The 24,510-nt window shown below is 35.1% G+C and overlaps 1 protein-coding gene across 3 annotated transcripts in view; it reads left to right on the top strand.

Moving 5' to 3' along the window:
- The first annotated feature begins 8,483 nt into the window (after positions 1-8,483).
- The window catches only part of LOC149801698 (uncharacterized), a 32,649-nt gene continuing 16,622 nt past the window's right edge, over positions 8,484-24,510 (top strand). The window contains exon 1 of one of the 3 annotated variants that reach the window (XM_089955963.1): positions 8,484-8,919. The gene's annotated coding sequence lies outside the window, so the exon portion shown is untranslated. Of the gene's footprint in view, positions 8,920-16,267; positions 16,506-22,185; positions 22,799-24,510 lie in introns of those variants that run through there. The other 2 variants (XM_089955967.1, XM_089955964.1) reach the window with 2 other exon arrangements.

Raw genomic sequence — 24,510 nt, 5'->3', positions numbered from 1 at the left:
TAAAAAAAAGATACGAAAACTCCTTATCGGTTTAGTTGAAAAGGAAGGAAACATCGATCCACGAGAATCACAAGCGCTGTCTGAAACAGGCTAATCCCACACAGATACTTTTGAAATTGGGTGGAATTTACCTATCCAACAGAATGACATAAGATCGTATATTCTGAAGACACCATACTTGCCGACCATGACGTGTGAGACACACAATGTAAGTTTTGGACGGTACAGACAAACAGTTGTATGAAGGACAGACAGTACAGAGACTGGGGTCCAAATTTCCCTCTTCTGAAAAGGTATTTGCACGGCAGCCGTGCATTTAATCTGCAAACAACAACATTAAAATCAAATTCAGTAACTAAATCATGGGTTCTAAATAAGACCACATAAGCCGAACCGTGTGAATCGACTTTCCTTGACAATATGCCATTTGAATGCCCATTTAAGAGAATTAGTAACATTACCACCGTATTGACTGTCATGCTATTTATGTGTTAGATATAAAAGAAATGTAGCGGGTACCTTTATTTTAGCACTACATAATTTCTGTTGTGAAAAATACATCAGTTTCTTTGGGTATGCAATTAGTAGATTACTAAATATTTTCTACTTTTCAAGGCCAGGTTTAACAAGTCCTTTGCAAATATGTTTGGGAACAAGATATCTTGGTACCTTTTTCTATCCAGGTAGAGCAAGACACGATTTCCTATTTAAGCGAACGTATAACCAAAGAACGAATATGGGCAGTGACATAATGGTTTATTGACCAGTACCCGTGAGCCTCTGACTACCGTAATTTAAAAAAAAGAAAACAATCGTAACGATATTAAATAATAAAACAAACTTTGATATTTCTCTGGAACGAATTTTGTCTGATCATTGTTTCACCACAATGTGGGAACTCTTATTATTTAAGGGTTTCATAAACGACATCTGAGAAGTCAGATTTACTGAAGCACATCTCATTCTTCGATATATAGTTCCTTCTGAAACAGTGTGTTACTGACATCCAGAATCGGTAAATCCTGTATCGATAAGCGCAATTTTTGGGGATGTGAAATTCATGGCGGCCAAGGTGATTGCTGACCAAAGGCGAGGTCACATGATGTCAGACCTAATGACTATGATAGCTTGCGTACAGTATGGGGCGAGATTTTATGTTCTTCAAATACCGCAAAGTAAGAATATAAATTAATTTGTTTGAGAATATTTGACCCATAGTCAACAGTTTAATTTCAATTTAGTCACTTAAAAATAACCGGTGAAGTGAGACAATAGATCACTCTTATACCCTTTCACGGGCCTTCATCAAAACATTTGGACGGAATATAAGGAAGTACTGTATGGACCGAATATAAAGTTTTTGGTTTGCTATATGACATAAGGACAAAATCACAGTAGTGTACTAATGGAGGGTGGGTAGGGGTGGGCGGACGGGACGGTTGCCCGGTGCACCAGAGGTCTTGGGGCGCCAAGACCCCTTTAAGCCTTCATAGTCGCCCCGGGCGCCATTTACCTTTAGCATGCCACTGCAAAAGCAGCACATTTAACGAAATTTGCACATACTATCGAGGAAAAATCGCTTCATATAAAAAAATTTGAATACGAAATAAAGAGCTCTTCCAAAATTTTCTCGTTGACTCAAACAGAGAAAAAAAATTCATAAGGTTTGCTCGCTTCCTCGTCTAAGTCGTACATACCGCATAAACAGTGTCTGCGCTGGGGAGGGAGGCAGTCAAAGAGGGCGACGTCGGGAGCGTTTTTCTTGCTTTGTTTGCACTGAAATATTCATAGTATTTCACTTTCACCTTAGTGTAACGAGGACAATTTTTCACAAAATCATATTTAAGAGTGGATGGTGGAAGGGAGATTAGCAACTGACAATTAAAACGTTTCCTGTAGCACAGTAGTGAAACCAATAAGAAGCATTGCCCAGGGCGTCTCAGTAGGGGTGCCACTATAGAAAATTGCCTCAGGGTGCATCGCAATTTCGTGCCGCCACTATACATATCGTAAGTTTCAGACCGTGTACCCTGTGCCGGATTAAGGCCTTCCAGCACCCTAAGCACTGAAAATATGATGGTGCCCCCACCCCTTCATACAAAATGTGAAACAAGCAAACAAAAAACAAAACAATATTAAAAGCTAACAAGGTGGGAAAATACCAGTGTTGCCATCATTCTAAAACAAAATATTCGTACATGCAGATCGAAAAGGTTATATATAATTCATTTTATCCTCAACATATAATTAGAATTTTTCTGGTGCCCCTGGTGGGCTGGTGCCATAAGCACGTGCTTAGTGTGCTTAATGGGTAATCCAGCACTGCTTTGTACTGTCTTATCTCAGTTATATCGACTGCACATTAAGTCTTTTCATAGCGTGTACATATTTCCTTACAGTGCACATCATAACTCCGTGTTAGCCGCATATAGGGTATAACATAACTCTCTCTCTCTCTCTCTCTCTTTCTCTCTCTCTCTCTCTCATACAGTTGTATCATGGGTATGTACTCCTTTATCTTAGACTTATAGATCACGCTGAAAGAGCATACACAGGACGTTGAGGAGAGCGGGCGTGTTTTTTGTGCGCTCTCAAAAAGTTTGACAAACAACTTGCCCTTGAGAAGTACAGTCTGTTGTTTTATCGTCTAAAATGGCAAGGACAAAGCAAACAGTTTAGAAGTACTGGACCCCTAACAGGATTATCTTTACTGTCCACTACAGACTCCAAATCTAAACAAGGGTAAGATTCAACTTATATCAAATATACAACAAATATAAAGGAAAAATAACATGGAAAGTCAAAGTCAAGCAAGCGAAACCAGAGCACGTGAAACACGAAGCAATATGGCGACCAGAAGAGAAGTGAAACAACTAGAGAAATTCTTTAAGCTGAAAAGGATAGATACGTATGAAATAAACTACCTGCAATGCACATATAGAGAAGGTACACAAGAGATAGATATGAGGCACATACAAAGGGACAAAATACCTAGTATTACTTCGGTAATGATAGCAATGAGGATGGTACATCCAGAATGTATAAACAGAGTGTACTCCATAAACCCTAACGGATACAAAGGTTACATCGTAAGACCGAAAGGGAAAAAACCGATTTTGCCATATGGAGAGATGATTATTGGGAAAGAAAAAGTGACAGTAAAAGAACCAGCACCCCTGCTAAGAGAAATAAAAAAATGAACTGGAGAACTACATGTGACCGATATCCCACTTGAAATTCCATTAGACGAAATAGTAAAAAGGTTTGAGGAAAAATTTCATATTTCAGTAATCTCAGCACGAAACAGAACTATAGAGACAACAACAATACTAGACGGAACACGAATACTAGAAATAGAAAAAAGCGATATGAAGAAGATCAAAAGAGCTTTCTACATGTTCGGGTTCCTAGCCAAGTCCTGGTACAAAGGATGCATATATGATCGTACATGCAATAGATGTGGAAAAATAGGTCACACACCATTTAAATGTCCTCAAAGTCAAGAAGAAAGAGTACCAACAACGACAACAACAACAACAACAACAATCACATCCAGCAGACAATTAGCAAGAGAAGAGATGCAGCCCCAACAACAACAAATATCACAAGATGGGAACCCACAAGAACATTATAAGCAGCTACAGCAACAACAGCAACAGCAACAAGTACAGGTAGAAAACAACCAACAAGAACAGATAAAACCTATACAAGCAGCTAAAAAACAAAGGATAGATCAAATACATCCTCAACAGCAGCAAGGAAATATAGAGCAACAGGAAAGAAAAAAGTCACTACAGAAAGAAACTACAAACACAAAACAAGGGCAGAAAATTCAACAACAACACCAACAGACTCGAGCCCAGTTTCAAGCAGAAAATAGACAACAAGAATATAAACAACAACAACAACAACAACAACAAATACAGATGCAAGCAGGAAATAAAGACGCACAGACGACAATAGATCCTAAAAAGCAACAACAACAGAAACAACTAGTTAAAATACAAGAAGAAATAAGTCTACAACAAAAAGACACACCAAGCCAACAAGTTATTGAAGCCAGAGAACAACAACAACAAAGGACACAACAACAATTAGAAATTAAGAACCAACAACAACAACAACAACAAACGTTGCAAAGCTTACAAGGAAAAGACAATAGACCAATAAGATCACAACAGCAACAACAAACCATGTCTGTACAGCAATGTACAGAAACTGCAAAACAACTGCAAGATGAACACTCTTATATAAAAAGTTTAAGAGAAGATTCATTACAAGAAGAAATCACAACGTTCCAATTACAAGAAATCCAGAAAACTCAAGTACCTCGAATATCAGAAATAACAAAAAGCACCAAGTCACCGCAACAAGGAAACTTAGATCCACATGAACATCCATATTGGAGGAGATTAAGAGAGGAAGAAGAAAAGAACAAGATAGATGCACTACAGATAGAAAATACAATTAAGAAACTTAGGCAACAAAATACACAGGAACATCCATTAACTAGGAGATTAAAAGAGGAAAAAGAAAGGAACAAGATAGAAGTACTACAGATAGAAAATACAATTAAGAAACATAGGCAGCAAGATACACAGGAAGAAGAAAGGGAAAAGATAAAATCGCTTCAAATAGAAAATGCAATTACAAGACAAAGGAATTTGGAAGAAGAAAGGAAAACAAAAGCTACTGAAGAAGAGCAACGAACAGCAAGCCCGGAAGTACGAAAGGCGCTCAGAGAAATGACGAAAAACAAAAGAAAAGAAAAAAGAAGACAAAAACAAGAGGAGGAAAAAAGAATGGAAATCGAAACCTGGTTTAGCAAAGATGAATACATTAAAAAATAATGAATGAAGAAAAAAAAATAAAAAAATAAAAAAAATAAAATTAAAAAAAACCACATAAATCAATAACACAATAGCAAAACATACAAAATTAGCAACCCATAACATGCAGGGCAAGAGGGCCTCCCTAACTGGTCTGAGAAGATCAAAAAGGAGAGAGAACCCTCCCAAAAAAAAAAAAAAAAAAAAAATTATAGATCATAGATGCATTCCATAATTTGCCTTTTCATGATTTAAGTCCTTGTCGTTTAGAGTCCATAGCGTTTTAAAAGCATCCATTCACTCCATCGTCTTAACCATATAACATGCACATTATTTTTCAAGACATACGTTCACTCCATCATGATGGAACGGAGCAAATGAGTGTAAACAGAGAGAGAGAGAGAGAGAGAGAGAGAGAGAGAGAGAGAGAGAGAGAGAGAGATTGATCTGGAATTTTAACGTAGCATTAAATATGTTTCAGTCAAATTGTTACGATGTCTGCAGTGTGACAGTTAATAGTGATGTCTAGCACTGGGGTAGACATGCCGCAGGCATGTAGCATGATGTCCCACTCAGTCACATTATCTTGACACCAGACCGACCTGTCCTTTCACTAACCTCTTAATGCTGAGCGCCTAGCGAGGCAGCTGTTAGTAGCATTTGTATAAGTTTTTGTTATGACTTGGCCGGGGTTCGAATCCACGACTTCTCGCATCCGAGGCGGACGCTCTAACCACTATGCTACTGGAGCGGTCCGGAGCAGATGAATGGACAAACCTAACGTTATTTTCTACTCAGAGGTACATGCCATATTTGGAGTCGGGTGGGGGAGAAGCTTTAGGTGCCTTGATAAACAGACTGACTATAACATGGATATTTTTACGCTGTATACAGACTTATATATACCCTTTATACTGTTCTGGCATTGTCCGTCCATCCGTTCGTTGCCTGTTTCGTCATAATCTACAGTTACCAACCTTTGTGGATCTTTTACACTTGAGATGAGGGAAAACACTGTCAATATAGAGGTCGAAAATTCAAATTGCAATGCCACTGTAACTGAAAGTTAAAAACAATGTATGACAATAACTTAAGTCCTAAATCACAGATCTGGGCACTTGGAGCAAGAATGAAGCTATCTGAATTTGGTGTCAAAAGAACAAAGGTCAACGCCATTGTAATTGGAAATAAAGTCGATTCTGAATGCAAATGTCAATTCTCGACCATTCACCAAAGTAAGTCGATGGCTCACACTTTGGGTTAGAAGGTAATTAATTTTTGGGTCAACAAATCAAAGGCAAAGACAACTGACTGAAAGACAAGATGATATACGAATACTATCTTTTGCTCTAGACCACTTACCTTGATCAAACATTTGTGGAGGAATTGCGCTTAATGAATGAAAGATGAATATTGATTGTCGGGATCAAAATGTAAAAAGTTAGGATCATCATCACAAGGAAAATATGTTTTTCAGAATAACTTTTGTTTGAAATTTATAGGTTGGTTGATTCTTATACTCCCTAGGCGTTACGTTATCGCGTATGTATGTATGTATGTATGTATGTATGTATGTATGTATGTATGTATGTATGTATGTATGTATGCATGCATGCATGTATGTATGTACGTCCATCCGTCTGTTTGTTCCCTAGTTCGTTTCGAGATAACAACCCGAGTTCTTAACCATCTACCATTACCAAACGTTATAAACAGCTTGCATTTTGTAAATAATAAAACGTTCAACACTCAATGCTACTGAAATGGTAGACCTGTTCTGAATAATAACGTTAGTTTAGCAAGACAGATCGGGGCCAAACTTTGTGGATGGCTTTCATTGGGGTAAGGAAGCAGTCAATCGATTTGATGGTCGAAAGGTCAATGGTCAATATCACTGTCACTAAAAGGAAAAAAAAATGATTTAAGCACAAAATGCTTCTTCTACATCACGGACCTGGACTAAAGGTTGTGGTTATAGTGCCATTGGAGCAATGTACAGCCTATTACTTTTGGGATCAAAAGGCCAATTGTCAAGGCCATTGCGGTTTTTAAAAAAGGTTGATGCACAAATTTCAGTTATCGACAAAACACCTACAAAGGTGAAAATCTGAAACCTTTTTATAAATTTTGCTTTCTTCGGTCGAATGTGAAGGTCATAGTGACCGAAAATAAAAAATGGCTTTTTACATAATAACGTTTGTTCTAGAGTAAATTCCAACAACATTTGTAGATAGCTTGCATTTAAGGTAATAATAAAACCTATACGTTATACACTGGGTAATAATAATAAAAACTATATGTTATGCACTGGGCGATAATATTAAAACCATTACGTTATACACTGGGCAATAATAACAAAACCTATACGTTACACACTGGGCTAACGTATAATGTGCCGTTCTCGGTATTCTTGTTAGTCATCACCGCCGATAGCCTTGTTGGTTTTACTTGAGAAGTTTCTTTTATAACTGCGGACTGTTATTCTTGTTGTTGTTGTACGGTTTAACACCATTTTTTCAGTACAAGATAGGATATACATGGCGCCCAGTATAAACAGTGAAGGAAGAACACGGGAAAAACACGCAAAGAACCACCGAGCTCCGAGAAGTTACTGGCATGCTTTCTCACATACCCACATTGGCCGAACCCGAGACTCGAACCTAGGTTCTACAAATGGGGAAGGGGCAATCGGGGATATATCCCCCAGGGCCTCGACAGAACAACTTTTTAATTTCATAAAAGAAAATTTTTCTTTGAACAAGAACTAGGAGAGGCCCGGGTGTTTCTTAGCCCAGGGCCCGTGGTCGCTTTCTACGGCCCTGCTCGAACCCAGGCAGACAGAGGTGAGATGGCAGTGATCCTTTTGCACAGTCTGTGTAACCATCCTGCAAAAGATTGCTAATGATGCTTGTAAATTATGTGTCGTTGGGAACCGAACTAAGCATACGATTTACCAGTCATCCAAATAAAAACATATTTGATATAATATCTGTAGAACTTCAAAGGAAAAAGTCAAACTGAACATGTATAATTTTAAAGGCATGCAAGTAATATATATATATATATATATATATATATATATATATATATATATATATATATATATATATATATATATATATATATATATATATGAGCACGTGCATTTAAACACAAAAAAAATAGCATTTTTAATGAAATTTTATCTGACACATGACTTTAAGGATACAATAACTTGATTGTTGAGGAAATACTAAATGTATAGGTAGATTAACATTGCCACTTTTTCATCGCTATAACATAAATCATGGAATAAGTATTCATATTCAATTCTTTGTTGTTGTTCACCCCTACACCCACCACAATGACATACGTTGTGAAGCTTTAACGAGATTTTAGCTTACGCGTATAATGATTTCACCTGGTTTTCTGGTACAGAACACGTGCTTGGGCGAATCCTTAAAAATAAACTAATGAAACAAAGAACCTATTTAAAGTCACAATATATAATAAACTGTAACAAACTCCTTTGTTTCGCAAATGTTGTACAGATTGCAGTTGCTACAATAGGTTAATTTATATTTTAGGTGTTCAATAGATATACCTATCTACCTGATCACATACTATCGTGTTTACCCTGTATAATACTCATCTGACTTCAGACAGAGTGGAGCAAGATCTGTAGTCGCAAAATGCGTCGATAAATCATGGTCTATGATGTTCATCTGGGTATTGTTTTCCCATGCAACCCTTGCAGATCTTGATCTTCTGGTGCATTAGCCAACGACAGCCGTGGGTCTTGTTTATTCATATTTGTGTGAGTGATATGCGCATTCAAATACGGCATTCTACATCTATCTCCGCTCAGTTACCACCCAGTTATCTTACTGAACGCACTTGAGCCAGGTATCTATCTCTTAAGTCATGGAAAAGGTTGAACAAAGTATTACAGACAACAGATAATGATGGATTCGGGGATTCTGATATTGGCTTCAGTATTTCCGCACAAATAGGACGTAATCTCTGATCAAATTCTGGAATTTGATACTAGACCTATCTGCATACTTGATGAGTTGCTTTTAAAAATGATATCTCAGTTTATACAGTACAGGTAAGTCACACTGTTTTTTTGTGCTTATTTAACTGTAAAATAGTAGCCTGTCGATTAATACGTTTCTGTAAAGTAAGTACGTCTATAATAAAATAAGTATATAATAAAATAGACAAGTAGATATGTTATTTTATTGCGCATGCGCATTATATTCAGCATCGTAAATCAGAGTAGTCTTCGTCATTGATCAAAAGCACCGCCATCACTACAACCACCATCCACCACCATTACCACCAGTTTCACTGACACAAGTATGAGAATTCATTATAAAAACCGGCACGATTTATGCGCCATATCTGTACAAAAAAAGTCAAAATTGGGACTTTCAGAAGCAGGGTCTCCTTATAATTTTAGAAAAACTGCTAAAGATTTATTTTCTGTAGAAATGAAAATGACTTTACCTTACATTTATGCAACTACTACTACTATATACAGGTGGCCACTTCTAGGTGACCACCGTATCAAGTTTTACTGTGAATGTTTGTCTAAATGTACGATATATCAGATGGATCTATTTTCAGTACTCTTTATAGAAAACTATCAAAGGGAGTTAAATATCGAGTCTAACGGCTGTTAATAAAACAATTTTTTCTGTACACATTATCATCATTTCATTTGATCTTACGTGTAAACCTTTGCGTAGATTCCATTCTAAGTTGTATAACCGGCGGGAAAATTTCTCTATTTTAACCCTTTAATTGTCGTTATTTGCACAAATATCCGTCCGTTTCTTAGCTATTTAAAATTATCCATTACCACTTGCTGACCTCATGCGTATATACAGTTACGGATCACTGCCATTTCACCTCTGTCTGCGTGGCTTCGAGTCTCAGGCTAAGGGGTTATCGCAGATCAACCACGCTTCGTGTCTCTGATCATTAATGCATAAATGAAAACAGCGTAGATCAAGATCTGCCTTCCCTTGATGCACGTGCAGATCAGGGTTTGAGCAGTTCCTTCTGCCCATGATTTCAGCAGACAAACAGACAAACAGAACAACGACGATAGGATAAGACGGAACATACAAGACTGGGTGGCTTGCAATTCGGAGAGGTTTTATACGAATAAAGACGGTATATCTCTTTTATATGTAGGTTAGGTATCTACCTGAAATAAACACAATGATTCTTTCCAGGTATGTTAGAATAAACTGATTACTAATTATTCTATAGTGCGCCATAGTCCAAGGTTGTGTATTGCAAGCAATGAAGGTTGAGATAAATAAGTATTATTTTGAGATTTATATTTCGTTCCACAACATAGAATCGATCGATCTATCGATTGATCGATCAAGAGAGAGAGAGAGAGAGAGAGAGAGAGAGAGAGAGAGCGTTTTCTATTAGGAGTCTAGTCATACGAAATCAACATGCTGAAGTTTGAGATTACGTCATTAGACCATGTTGATCAACGTTTGACTCAGCAAGATCAACCGAATTACGAGCATTCTTGATTATAAACGACAGTTGCGTAGAAAACTCAAATTTGAGTCAAACCCTAAACAAACGAGATGATTAGATGGCTTGCTGGATGGACGCCTTTGCTTACGCATAGCACGCATCCAAATGCATATAAGGTTAACTCGGACATATCGTGGTGCACTGCACTAACAAGTCAGTGATTACGTTGTTCTCTGAAATCATGGATAGACCCCGATCGACTTGCACATTGTCATACTGCAGTTCCGGGTCTACGTTGTTTGAAGTTAGAATACGGTGACACTTGATTTAAATATTATTTGGTATAGCTCAAAACGCTGGATTAAGAACCAATTTCTAAAAGGCATGCTCTTTCTTCTATAGTATTCATCGTTTGCTTTATACTTGTCTTGCTTTCTTTTACACTGTTTATGTCTGTATGTGTGTGTGAATATATTCGAAGGTATATTTAAAATATGTTGTTTATTTGTACTTATATATATATATATATATATATATATATATATATATATATATATATATATATATATATATATATATATATATATATATATATATATATATATATATATGAATTTTCCATTTAAAGATATGTGTGATAGTCGGGATTGATATATGTATTACGTCTATTAGTTATGATAATTACAGCGATGATAACCCTGGCTCTTAAGATGAAAAATGTTTAATAATGAATCACTCATCATTTGTGCTCAAATGAAATGTTGTTCAAGGATTTGTACACACGCCATTAAATTTAAAATATAAAAAAGAGAGAGAGTGTGTGTGTGTGTGTGTGTGTGTGTGTGTGTGTGTGTGTGTGTGTGATTTGGGTTTTTGACGTAACTTTAACAATTTTTATGACGGGTCGTCCTGGTGTTTGGATAATGTGACTGGGTGTGACATCATGCTACATGTCTGCGGCATGATGCCCCTGTACTAGACATCGCTATAAACTGCCACGTTGCAGATATTGTAGCGATATGACTTAAAAATTGTTAAAGCTACGTTAAAAATCCAAATCACTCTCTCTCTCTCTCTCTCTCTCTCTCTCTCTCTCTCTGCTGAATCAGACTTTTTGAAAATGCTCTGAAATCCTTTAATTTGGAGATTCAATTTTTCAATGGTTCAGAATAGTTTGCAACAAGACTCCTGGCGGTGTCCTCGTTAATTGTCATTTATCTTCTTTCATCTAAGTTAGAGATAAGTTGTCGTCAGCTAGACCCTTTTCTTCTTAGTTATTATTAGTAGGCATTGAACTGCTTGTAAAAGATCTTTAAAAAAACAAAAGTATTACAGGTATTTGCATACACAAGCCATGTTATGGGATTATGGTCCGTCCGTCTGTAACAATTTCGTTCCGAACAATAATTCGAGTCTTTCACCATCTACAGTTGATAAATTTTGCAAGTCACTTGCACTTGGAGTAAGGAAGAAGTTTATCAATTTCAGGGACAAATTTTAGGATTTGTTGGGATATTATGCTGAAAGAAGATACCAATAAAAAAAAAACAATGGATTCCGCGCAATAACATTAGTTAGGCCTATTCATCACGTGACCTAAACACAATATGCATTTTATGGTACTATTGTTCATGATGAAGTGGGATTTAAATTAGGTCATGATACAGATAATGACCTTCCATTAAACCAAAAAAGTGTGCTACCCATTTCAATATTAATTGTCGGTTCGCCAAAATCTCTTAAGTTCATAGGGCAGACTTGTAATGTCTTTTCTATTACTAGTTGACTCGCCAGTCTCATAGGTTCATAATGCAGGCTTTTAAAGACTTTGCCTTGGTCTCAGAATTGCACGGTATTGTCTCTAAACGAAAAGCATAATGGATGGGAAATAAAATATTCTGAGATGAAAAATGTCCCAAACTTGATGTGTACATTTAGATCATTAAGTCTATATTTTTCTTTAATTTAGATGATATGGCACAATTTAATCATGCAAAAAAACTAATAAAGTAAACAAGTTATTCATTATTTGGGATACTAGACACTGGTCGGTTATTGGAAAAATAATTTGATAAAATTATTTATTTCACGTAAATCTATTCATCTGCTTTTTTTCTTACTAAATCTTCCAACATAAATAGAAGCTTGATTTAATAAATTATTTTAGAATTTTGTAGTCGTAAAATTAAGAGATTGAAAATAGACAAACGTGTAGTTTCCTTTATGCTAATTTTTTTCGCTAAATCAAATTTTTTGGATAAAATTTACATGCGAACAAAATATAGCTTTTAAGAAGTTCGGAAATTCGGAGGCACTCAGATATTTAAATTAGACCAAACTGATGGACATGGGTCAGTTTATGAATAAATTAACTTTTGCAGGAGATTGTTTATGTCTTAGCCCTACGGAAAAACGAGCCTTCATCGGCTGATGTTTATTTTAGCAGAATATTTTGAATCCGGTTAACAACAACAGTTCTCAATCTTACTCCATATGGTGAACCAGTAGATTTGAACGTACTGAACATAATTTAGATGCATGACGGTCATTATTAAGTTTAGGTGAAATAAATCAAAGAACATGTGCTAATAATTTCCGAGAATATTTTGTTCATGGTTAGAAAGATTTCTAGCCAAATCCAAGTTAAAACATAGGTTGAGCGAAACGTGGCAAGTGCAACCGTACCTAAAGTGAAACTTACCCAAGTCAAAACGTATATATAAATGCCAAAATGTATCCAAGTCGAAACGTACTCATTTAGGAATAAAATATACCAAAAAGTCAAAACGTTACCATGCTAAACCGTACCCGATTTATGTGATTTATATAAAAAGAATTGTCAAATAGAATTTCGAAACACTCACTTTGCACATTCATTCAGCCAAATAATACAAGCAAAGCAGACCATGCTAATTTGCGCTAATACAACTTTGACCTGGTGATCTAAGTATCTGACCAGGATGACTCATCAAGTGACATAGTCATTAGACAATGACAATGAAAAAGTCTTTATTTCACTCAAGTTGCAATACGCAACATAGTATTTCACTTTTCATGCGTGTACATCAGTCATAGATGATATAATGTTTCTCATTGTAATTGCAATTTAAGGCAATATCACACTCAATACTCCAATGGAACACTAACAAGTTTAAACTTAACTACATGGATGTTGAAATAATTTGAAAAACAGGTTATACAGTTCGATAAATGGAACACAAGTTAATCTATTGCAAATTCATTACTTTTAGAACTCTAATAAAACGATGAACCTATGGTACTTTTCCTCAAAATATGGAATGAACAATAAACACATTGTGTAAAGATGGTTGGAAAATTAGTGCAATTTCAGCTCAGTATTCTTGAGTGTGACGAATATAAGTGAAATATATTTTGCTTACATCATCTTTAGATAAGTAGTACATGCGCTTCCTCGTGTGCCTTTTACTCATTGAAGCATACTTAACTAACAAGTGCGATTGGACCTTGAACCATCTGCTCAGGTAACTCCACTCCAAGATGGCGATGAGATGTATCGGGTCGATTTTGTTTTATACAGAAAAATCCAAAATCTAGTCAATATTCAATTTCTGCATTAGTAAACAGTACATACTATGTTGTTAGTGACTGCATGAAATGAGATAAAATCCGCAAAAATAAAATAAAAATAAAAAATAAAAAAAATAAAAATCGGACATTGCAGCGATTTGTGGATTCGCTGATCGTCTTTTCTTAATGTTGACACTAAGTATCAATGATTAGTAGAGACTGGCCGTGACACTACACTAGCTAGTTTCCATTGCTTTGTCAATTTATTGAAGTGAATTACCTATTGACAAGAAGTGTTAATGGCTTCAGCAGTAAATGCCTTATATTTGTAGGGGACTGATAACAATGTCCGGATTACAAGATTTATTTTGCAGTGTTGAAATTCTATTTACACTTTCACTGACCTCAGCATGATGTTTTTGAAGTAGAGTTACATTCTCCATGACGGGTAGTTCTCAGTTGGAGTTGTCAAAAGAAGAATTCGAACAAAAGGAATTGATCCAGAAACTTGTTTTTCGAAGCTCGAATATACTAGTGTCGATTCATTTGCATATGAGTATACCGTTGGTACTCTTCAGCGTCAACGGGGACGGGCGGGGGGGGGGGGGGAGGGAGGGGAGAAATTTGACGTGTTAAAGGTCAAAGTTCAAAACCGGTCAGTCGCCAGTGCATAACGTATGCTTCATATGAGTTATGATTGGTCGAGTAGGTGTAACAATGTTATCTAACCATTTCAAACAAGGTTTAGTAACACAGCAAGAGCAACAGCAACCATTCTGAAGTTGAGCAATTCCTGTAATTGATTGATCTTGGCATTTGTTTGATATGTGCACTTTTTGATGTTGAGCACTTACTGTAATTGATTGTTCCTTGCATTTGTTTGATGGGTGCACTTTTAGATGTTGAACACGTATTGTAAGTGATTGATTTTGGTATTTGGTTTTATGTGTTCTCATTCTTGCGTTAAGATTATTTAACTTAAAGCGACGAATATTTTGTGTCGGCATACTTTTGTTCTTTTTACATTCTTTGTTTTGGGTGTGTATATTCGATTAAATAATTAAACGAATGAAATATAATTGTTCAAAAATTGTCAGAGCGAAATGCACGAGTTTAAGTACCCAAGAATATGTACTAGAATTTATTTTTTACAAAACCACAAATATTGATTTCCCAAAAAATGAAATCACTGTCGTAGGCTAACTTGTCTTCTTCTATAACCAGAAACATATGTGGTCAAATTGGGTGATAAGCTTGCCCAGATGGTCACTTTTTCACATAGTTTCCTATATCTAACAGCCAATCATATCACAATAAGTATACGATTTCTCGACAAAACCCCAGTTTAGACTGCATGAACGGTACAGCCCTCTGCTTGTACGTTGTGGACTCAGAGTTTATAATATATGCTATACTCTCTATGTTGTAACGTGGTTATAAAAATAAGTAGGAGTATTTTATTGCCAAGACAAAGTCAATCTTTGTGGTTTCCATATCCAGTTTTATTTTACTTATTTTTATATTTATATTATAGTTTTTGGTCTCCAATTTATTATTTCTTCGATTTTTTTTAAAATCGAAGTTGAGTGGACTCCATATTTTACGGATATTCAAACTTTCCTAATACAGGTACTGTAAACTTTATTTGCAGCTTAAAACTCATAATTCAATAAAAGATAAAATGACACTATATTCACATGAACAGATATATCAACAACGTATCAATAACACAAATAATTATGTGAAGTAAAAAATCGTACTGATTATTTAGCGCCCCCCCACCCCGAAATTATAACGTTATTGACAGAGATAACCAGTTTTTTTTTGTTGTTGAAATATTCTTTGAATTACTGTGATCTATATACCTAATGTTATGTCCAGTCATCCCATTGTAATTATTACCTGCAGAAATAATGCTAGTATTCGCAGCCATGTCTGGACGAGTCAACAAAGCAATGGGATGAGTACATAAAGCTATGAGACGAGTCAACAAAACAATGGGACGTGTCCATAAAGCAATGGACGGTGCCAGGATTTAAAGTGACGACATACTGGCATTAGCTCGACAACGAACTGTGAGGCGATAAAAATGGAAAGAAAAGAAAAACGAAAGAAAATAACAAACCATAACAGACTTGTATTCTTGGACTCAGATCACTCCCAACATATTATTTATCAAACAAATGAATGACTGTGATTGTATGATATGACTTATCAAACACCTAAATTACTGTGATCATATGACATGTGTATATGCTGTAAACCTTTGAAAAGTCAAATATGTTTCTTTAGTGTGTTTTAGTGATACCGAAAAAGAACGGCCGCTCGTATAAATTGAGTCACAAATGGCTGTACATAGGCCTTTGACTAATGAGATCAATATTCCCATTTGGAATATACATCCTAGTCTAGCGAATGGTGCAATCGTTCTGTATATTGCATAAGCTAAAAGAATAATAACCTACACCTCACTAAACGTAAAGGACCAGTAATGTCCGAGGCAGGGAGCAGATAAACAGATCCATTCACTTTTCTGATCGCTGGTTGCAATGAGACGGGATGAACCAATCAAATAACGACGATGATGGCATAGGATGTTACATGGGAAGACTCCAGTTTAATACAGACCGTTCAGAAAGAGTATGAATATTCATTCTGGTTTTGTTTGTGTTTGAAAGAAAAGAGACACATAATTTTATGCTATATATATATATATATATATATATATATATATATATATATATATATATATATATATATATATATATATATATATATATATATATATATATATATATATAAAAAAATAGATAGATAGATGATAGGTAGGTAGGAAGTACAGGCATAATCCTTTGTAAAGTTGTACTCATGCGCATTCACTCGATCAAACTATTTATTACGTGAATGGAAATATTAGTATGACCAATCCAAACAGTGTAACCTTTAGATTAGTTTTAATATCGAATCCCATAGTGATTAGTTTTGATTTACTTTAAAAAAACAAAACAAATTAACGATAAGAGCACGTGTAGAATTTTCTCATTTATTATGATTAAATACAATTTACAATCAGTTAACTGGTTTACACGCATTGCGTCACATGCACTTAATAAATCATTGTTCTCTTGATTCATCGTGGGAACAAACTTTTTTGTCTAGGTGTTTTGATTGATTGCACTGATTTATTTCATTCTATCGACAAATGGTTTTCATCTGCAAAAACCTCATGCAGGAGGACTGTCTGCATGTTTTGAAATGTGAAACCGAAATTGCAACGTGAAACGAACATTGAAATGTGAAACCAAAATTGAAACATGAAACCAACATTGAAACGTGAAACCAAAATTAAAACATAAAACCAACATTGCAATAGCAGTTATTGGTTTGAAACGATCAGTTTTTTGCTTCAACTAAAAAATAAAATATGATTACATGAACGCTTACTATTTTAGTGGAAAAAGAACTCTGGGATACAACAGTAGGTTAGCTCGTCACATGTTATTTCTGAGGTGATATTACTATCATTAGTTTCGAATCTACCACCCCCACCCTCAAAAATTGAGTAAAAGAACAGATTCGTGTGAAAATGAAGGTAAAATGATTCGTTGTCTATTTCATTTAGACATGAAAATGCTCATACGTACAAAGTATCTCATATTTCGTTTAATCACACACACACACACACACACACACACACACACACACACACACACATTTCTTGTTATGCCATGATACTTTACCTAGTTGAAGAGTACTCTGAAATTCTTAGTTCAGATTCTGCTTTCTGCACCAAATCTTCTTCCTCCATGAGATAATAACAAATTTCGTCCATCTTAATAGCAAGGATAATAGCATATTTCGTCTATGGGATAATAGCAAGGATAATAGCATGTTTCGTCCATGGGATAATAGCAAGGATAATAGCATGTTTCGTCCATGGGATAATAACAAGGATAATAGCATGTTTCGTCCATGGGATCATAGCAAGTAGAAAAATTAAAACTTAAATTCATGTCTGCACCTAAATAAGCCGCACAAATTAAATCTTAAAATTACGAACAGAAAAGACGTGCTCCTTTCGTTATCATTCCATGTTGTTGATATAAATGTTCATGTTGTTAGAGAATCCAGATGTGTAATTGTGTCGCACAATACAACATGGAAAGGCAAATAGATTAAAATGTCCAAGTTGTGAATACAACATGATGTGGATTTGACATTAAATCAAAAAGAACTAAATTGAACAGGGCTTCTAAATTTACCTGTTGCAACTTACTAAATATGCTCTAGTGTAAGACGGAAGTGAATATTAATCGTACATTGTTTCCATGGAGATTGTAGTTAAAATATGGCAGGGAAACTTTGGGTGTTCGTTTCGATACTGTGAGGGGCATAAGTTTATTTCTGGTCACTTGATTTTACTTACTCCCTACATACAATATTTTTTTTTTATACTGAAAATGGAGATTCAGCTAAGCGTGCATTTTTGTGTTTTTCTACATATTTAAGTCTAGTTAAAGCAGACATTGATCTAACCAGTCTCATTCAATATTTGTTGTTTACTTTTTGAAGTTTCTCGATAATGTTTCTATGTCATGTGTCTGTTGAATGTCAGTTCGACCAAAAGCCTATTATAATACTTTCTTTCAATGTTTTGTCAAAAACTCGGGACTTCGGATCAGTTTACGATAATAGTTGTTTAGAACGCGACAGGATGAAATTCAGCGTCATGTCAGATTTTCTGCACTCTAATATTAAAAATTTTTCTTTTTCGCAGGTTTAAATTAAATTATGTATATGAGTGCAATCATAATCGATTCATGAAAATTATTCCCCCATCCCCCAATAAAAATTAAAAGGAATTCTTAAGGGACATTTTTTATTTAAGGGATGTCATTCTTTGCCAGAATATTATTTGTAGACAAAATTGTACACAAGAGTGTTTTCTGAAACCTTATAAAGCCTGTGTACGTAGAGAGTATATATGGTTACTTACGTATGCCATATACTTGGTAACTTGTATATAAGAAAAGAGTATATGTAGCAACTTTACATGTACGTAGAGAGCATACGTGGTGTCTTACTGTACGTAGAGAATATACATGGTAAATTACATGTACTTAAAGAGTATACATAGTAACTTGCATATATCTAGAGAGTATAGGCCGTAACCTACATGTACTTTGAGAGTATAAATGGCAAATTAGATATAAGTAAAGAGTATCCAACGTGACTTGCATGCACTTAGAGAGTATACTTGTTAACTTGCATATACGTAGAGTATTCATGGCAACTTAAATGTGTTTAGAGAGTATACATGATAACTTACATGTACTCAGAGAGTATACATGGGTGCTTACATGTACGTGAGAGTATACATGGTAAATTACATGTACTTAGAAGGTATAAATGGTAACTTACATGTACTCAGAATATACATGGTAACTTGCATGTACTCAGAGAGTTTACATGGTGTACTTACATGTACGTGGAGAGTATACATGGTAAATTACATGTACTTAGAAGGTATAAATGGTAACTTACATGTACTCAGAGTATACATGGTAACTTGCATGCACTCAGAGAGTATACATGGTGTACTTACATGTACTTCGAGACTATACATGGTAACTTTCATGTAGTTAGTGAGTATACATGGTAATGTACATATACGTAGGGAGTATACATGATGACTTACATGTACGCAGATAGTATACATGGTAACGTTCATGTAGTTAGTGAGTATACATGGTAACGTACATATACATAGGGAGTATACATGATAACGTACATATGCATAGGGAGTATACATGATAACGTACATATACATAGGGAGTATACATGATTACTTACAGATATTTTACATTTTTTTAATTATATATCAGCCAAGATTTCATTTTCCTTTTGAAGAGAGCAAACACATACTTGAATGTAAAATGAGGAGACAGCCTTGAAAAGAACACAATAAATAACTTTGCGTGTCTTTAATTTATAATGTATAAAATAAAGCTTTTAAAAACTGTTGTTGGCATACATTCAAAGAAAACTTGCATCTCTACACCAGTTATACAGTGTAACTTAGCGGAATGATGGTATCGTGGTTATATTTAATATTAATTCGTTCAAAGCAGTCTTCATCTGTACAATTTAAACAACTATTTGCATGTATGATACTTAAATGGGGTTTATTTTTATCTGTCCGCCTGTCTGTCATGTACATAAACTCTAGTATATCCTTGTAAAATGATGATAATTATATTAATTTTTAATGTATGAATGATAGATGTTTGTGGTATTTACATTATATATTTTTACGGTGCCATGGGATGGCTATCCCACCCGTTATAATACAAACACACCACAAAAACAAAAACAACTATGGCTGTTTCGACAAGTGATTGCTTTTAGGTCATGATTGACTTGAGACGGATATAAGTCTATACAATTCATCTACAACGCATAACCCCAATTATTGGCATTAGAACAATGAATCAGGTTATACAAAAATCAATACGAGTAATACTAGGATGTTTGCCATGTAAAGCGCTTAGTCAATTAAACGGTTACGTAGCACATAATAATTAATAAATACGTTGTTTGTAATGTCCAACAATGTCAAATTAAGTATGAGTCTAGCATTACAATTGACATTTCTGTAACTCTGTGAGTTTAAATGGTATTCAAACTACGTAATTGCATGTGTATCAGTGCATCTATGTATGTATGTATGTCTATCTGAATGTATGTATACAGCTGTTAAATAAATGTATTTCTGTCCATGTCTCATTTTCTCCGTATATCTATCTATCTATCTATCTATCTATCTATATATATATATATATATATATATATATATATATATATATATATATATATATATATATATATATATATATATATATATATATATATATATATATATATATATATATATATATATATATATATATAAATGACATCATCTCGCACAGATTTTTTTCTCTTCTAAATAATGTGGCATAGTTTTAAGTAACATGTACAATATAACACTTAATTGAAAACCGGCAACAAAAGTCAGTGGTTGAATCGATAAAATACACAGACCACTGACTCTAAAACTGAAATATTAAATGCATCGTGAAAGGACTATTATTTACAAGTTCATTATTCCAGAAATTAAATATTAACAAGATAATTACCGACCTAGACAAGTCGGATGAAAATTCGCTGCATTTGTGTAATATGTATAATTTGAAACAGGACAGTCTTTAATGAGGAAAGTAGTGCAATAGTTTCATATCCTTAAGTTTTAAGCATTTTGGATAATTCATATCTCTGTCTCTGTCTCTCTCTCTGTCTCTCTCTCTCTCAGACCGCCCCGGTGGTCTAGTGGTTAGAGCGTCCGCCTCGGTTGCAGGAGGTCGAGGGTTCGAACCCCGGCTGAGTCATACCAAAGACGTATAAAAAAAAATGGTACTAACAGCTGACTCGCTAGGCGTTCGGCATTAAGAGGCTAGTGTTAGGACTGGTCGGCCTGGTGTCAGGATAATGTGACAGGGTGGGACATGATGCTACATGTCTGTGGTATGATAACCCAGTGCTAGACATCACTATAAACTGCCACAACGCAGACATCATAGCAATATGACTGAACTTTTTTAAAAGCTCAAGCTCTCTCTCTCTCTCTCTCTGTATCACATTTATTATTTTATTTTGATATGTGTCTTTATTGATATGCATCTTTATTGATACGTGTCTTTATTGATATGCGTCTTTATTGATACGTGTCTTTATTGATATGCGTCTTTATTGATACGTGTCTTTATTGATATGTGTCTTTATAATTTTATGCAAGGGAAGGGTTGCACATAAAGTTGAGAACTTGTGTCTGAATCATAATGGCTACATCATCTATATGACCATAAAATGTTTAAACTCTGAGGAATATGGACTAGTTTGAGTTATCTGTGTGAGCTCTTGTTCTTTGTCGGTGATACAGACTTAAAAACGAGGAACTACTAATTACTGCAGGGAAAGACTCGAGGCTGTAATTTGCGTACCCTCGTTGTTCGTATTTTGTCTTAATACGTCAAAATCGATTATATCTTTGTTGACATTATAGTAATACTATTATTACGAAATCCACACAAGTCGATTATCGTCCAATCAACATCGACCAATACAAATTGTAATTGACTGAAACATCAACAACTGACATGCAAATATCGTCAGCCAATCATTTTAGGTAAAATATGTTGCTGGCTTGCTTTCTCACTATGTTAAAGGTTTACAAAAATGTTGCAGTAGACATAGTTTATTCGGAGAATGAAAGAAAGAGAAAAAAGGACGTACACTAAGGGCTAAGAACATTCAAGGTGAAAAAATTCAAACGGATCTTTGGATAAGATTGATAACGAAGAACTATCATAAAAGGTGTAGCGGATACGCATATCGGTAACATCTGTAACGGTGTGGTCCACCTTTACCTATGTACACAAACTATTGTATTTAAAATGTTACTCCTATTTTCAAGCCAGTGTATAGGACAATAAAGCAAAGCTCAAAACACTGTTAAAAGTTATTGTATCACTCTCTTACATTGACATCTACTATTCGTCATGTGAGCACTTCATGAGTGGATAGCATTGACACGAATATCCCGCCATAAAGTAATCAACGGATTAAAGACTAAGGGTATATCCGTACTTACTGTTAGAATAGGTTATATATTGTGTTATTCAATTAAGGATTAAATGTCAATCATCACGAGGAATGATTGTTGGAATCCGATCTATGGTATAAAACCATGTCCTTGGGAGTTTTAGATGCATCAACCAGAAACTTACGATAGTGAGTACTGGATTCAATCAGTCTTTCAGTGATCGAAACCAGTCTGTCGGACTTGGACAATCTGAGCGACTTGCACATAACACCTTATGCTGACTATCAACAAAGTAAGTTAATTTTTTTCCCCTGATTCCAATGCTTTCACTGCTTTGAATATTATCTACTTCGATACCAAATATATGCACTTCTCAACGTTAAAATTTGTATTGCATCTCATCAGACTTGCGTATATATTGCAGTTGTCTTGTTCAAATACTCGATTCTTTGATATTGTCGCTGTCTTTGTTCATCTGTCTTACGCGTCCTATCGGCCTGATTCTCTATCAGTCAGTGAATGTGTCCGTCTGTTTCGCTGCAGGTATGTCACAAAACACGATAAATGTTTTCAGTAAGTACTTTCTGTTATAGCAAGTGATTTTTCGCTTAAGATTAGAAAAACGAATCAATTCATAAAAAAAAAACAAACAAAAAAAAAAACAAAAACAAAAACAAAAAAACCCAGGTTATATAATTTCTTAAGCGCACTGCGCTATGAACGCTCTTCAAAATCAAAACAACTTCATCGTCTGTTTAGCAGTATATGTCTGAAAATAGACCATATGCCGGCCACATTACACTTCAAGACGTGAATTCAAACAGTAGGCTTAACAAAATATCGGTTTATAAAGAGGAGACATACCCTGAAGACAGCTATATTCAGTTCAAGGACACTTCAAGATGTAATTAGATTAGCGACTGGCGCCATGCTATGAGGAAATGACAGTTTGTTACATTTGTTTAGGGCACGATAAACCTCTGTCTGTGTCACATGTACGAGACCTATTCCACTGAAACTTATTTTAAAGTACATTGAAGAGTCTCCGTGTGTCCATCGAGTAAGGACAGCTATAATGTACCGTAAACATACTATTATTCCTAGCTAAGAAATTTCGCGGTTTTTCCGATGTTGTTATTTTGCTGATATTTTATTGTTTATCCGCATTGTCATGCCTTGTTACCTTTTATAAACAAAACTAGCGTATTTTGCCGGTTTTGTTCCCTCTGTGTATTTTGCGAAAATATGTGTCAAGCTATTACAAGTTTACATATATTTAAACAGGAATTTTTAAAATCTTTAATAAATGTACATTTAAAATTATTAATAAAAAACATAAGAATCTAAAATTAATAAATGGTATGGGTACAAATTCTACGGGATGTGGGGATGGGGGTGTATGTGCGCGATGAAAAATTACCCACAATATTGTGATTCACGCTAAGATTATATGAAATCAGTAACTAGGTCTTGGAACGCAGTGACATATCAGCTTGTCTTCTAAGCTAAACCCAAAGTTATCAATCTGTAGTGTCAACCTGATAGTCCTGATAAATAGCTTTAATATTTTTAAAAATATAAATTGTTACCATATGCCTCCAGTCGATAACTGACCAAACATTGTACGTACTTGATGGAGTAGGTAAATCTTTGTGTTGATTGCATAAGTGCTTGCATTCCAACTCTAATGTTTAATTAACCTTCACGCTGACTGATTTGGAGGGGGCGATTTTTATTCTTTTTCTTACTGTGTTTGCTTTTAAATATTTGTCTTCGTTTTGCTGTAGAAGTAAATCGCTTTCCTTTGTTGCACATAAATGATTAGCAAAATAACCTTTCGAGAGAACTATGAACGAAAGAAAATACCGGGTACCCCTACCCCCAATCACGAGAAGATAAAATGGTCCATGCCTAGGGAAATGAGCATGCTGCCGATTCCGACTTAAAAGGTAGAAGTACAACCACTTAATGGACAGAGTTTTTGTTGCCACAATTCGCATTATT

The sequence above is a fragment of the Sinohyriopsis cumingii genome, chromosome 4 (genome assembly GCF_028554795.1).
Source record: "Sinohyriopsis cumingii isolate HCF-2022 chromosome 4, ASM2855479v2, whole genome shotgun sequence".
Classification (NCBI taxonomy): Eukaryota; Metazoa; Mollusca; class Bivalvia; order Unionida; family Unionidae; genus Sinohyriopsis; species Sinohyriopsis cumingii.
The sequence above is the reverse complement of the archived record's forward strand: the minus strand, read 5'-3'. Positions and strand labels throughout refer to the sequence as shown.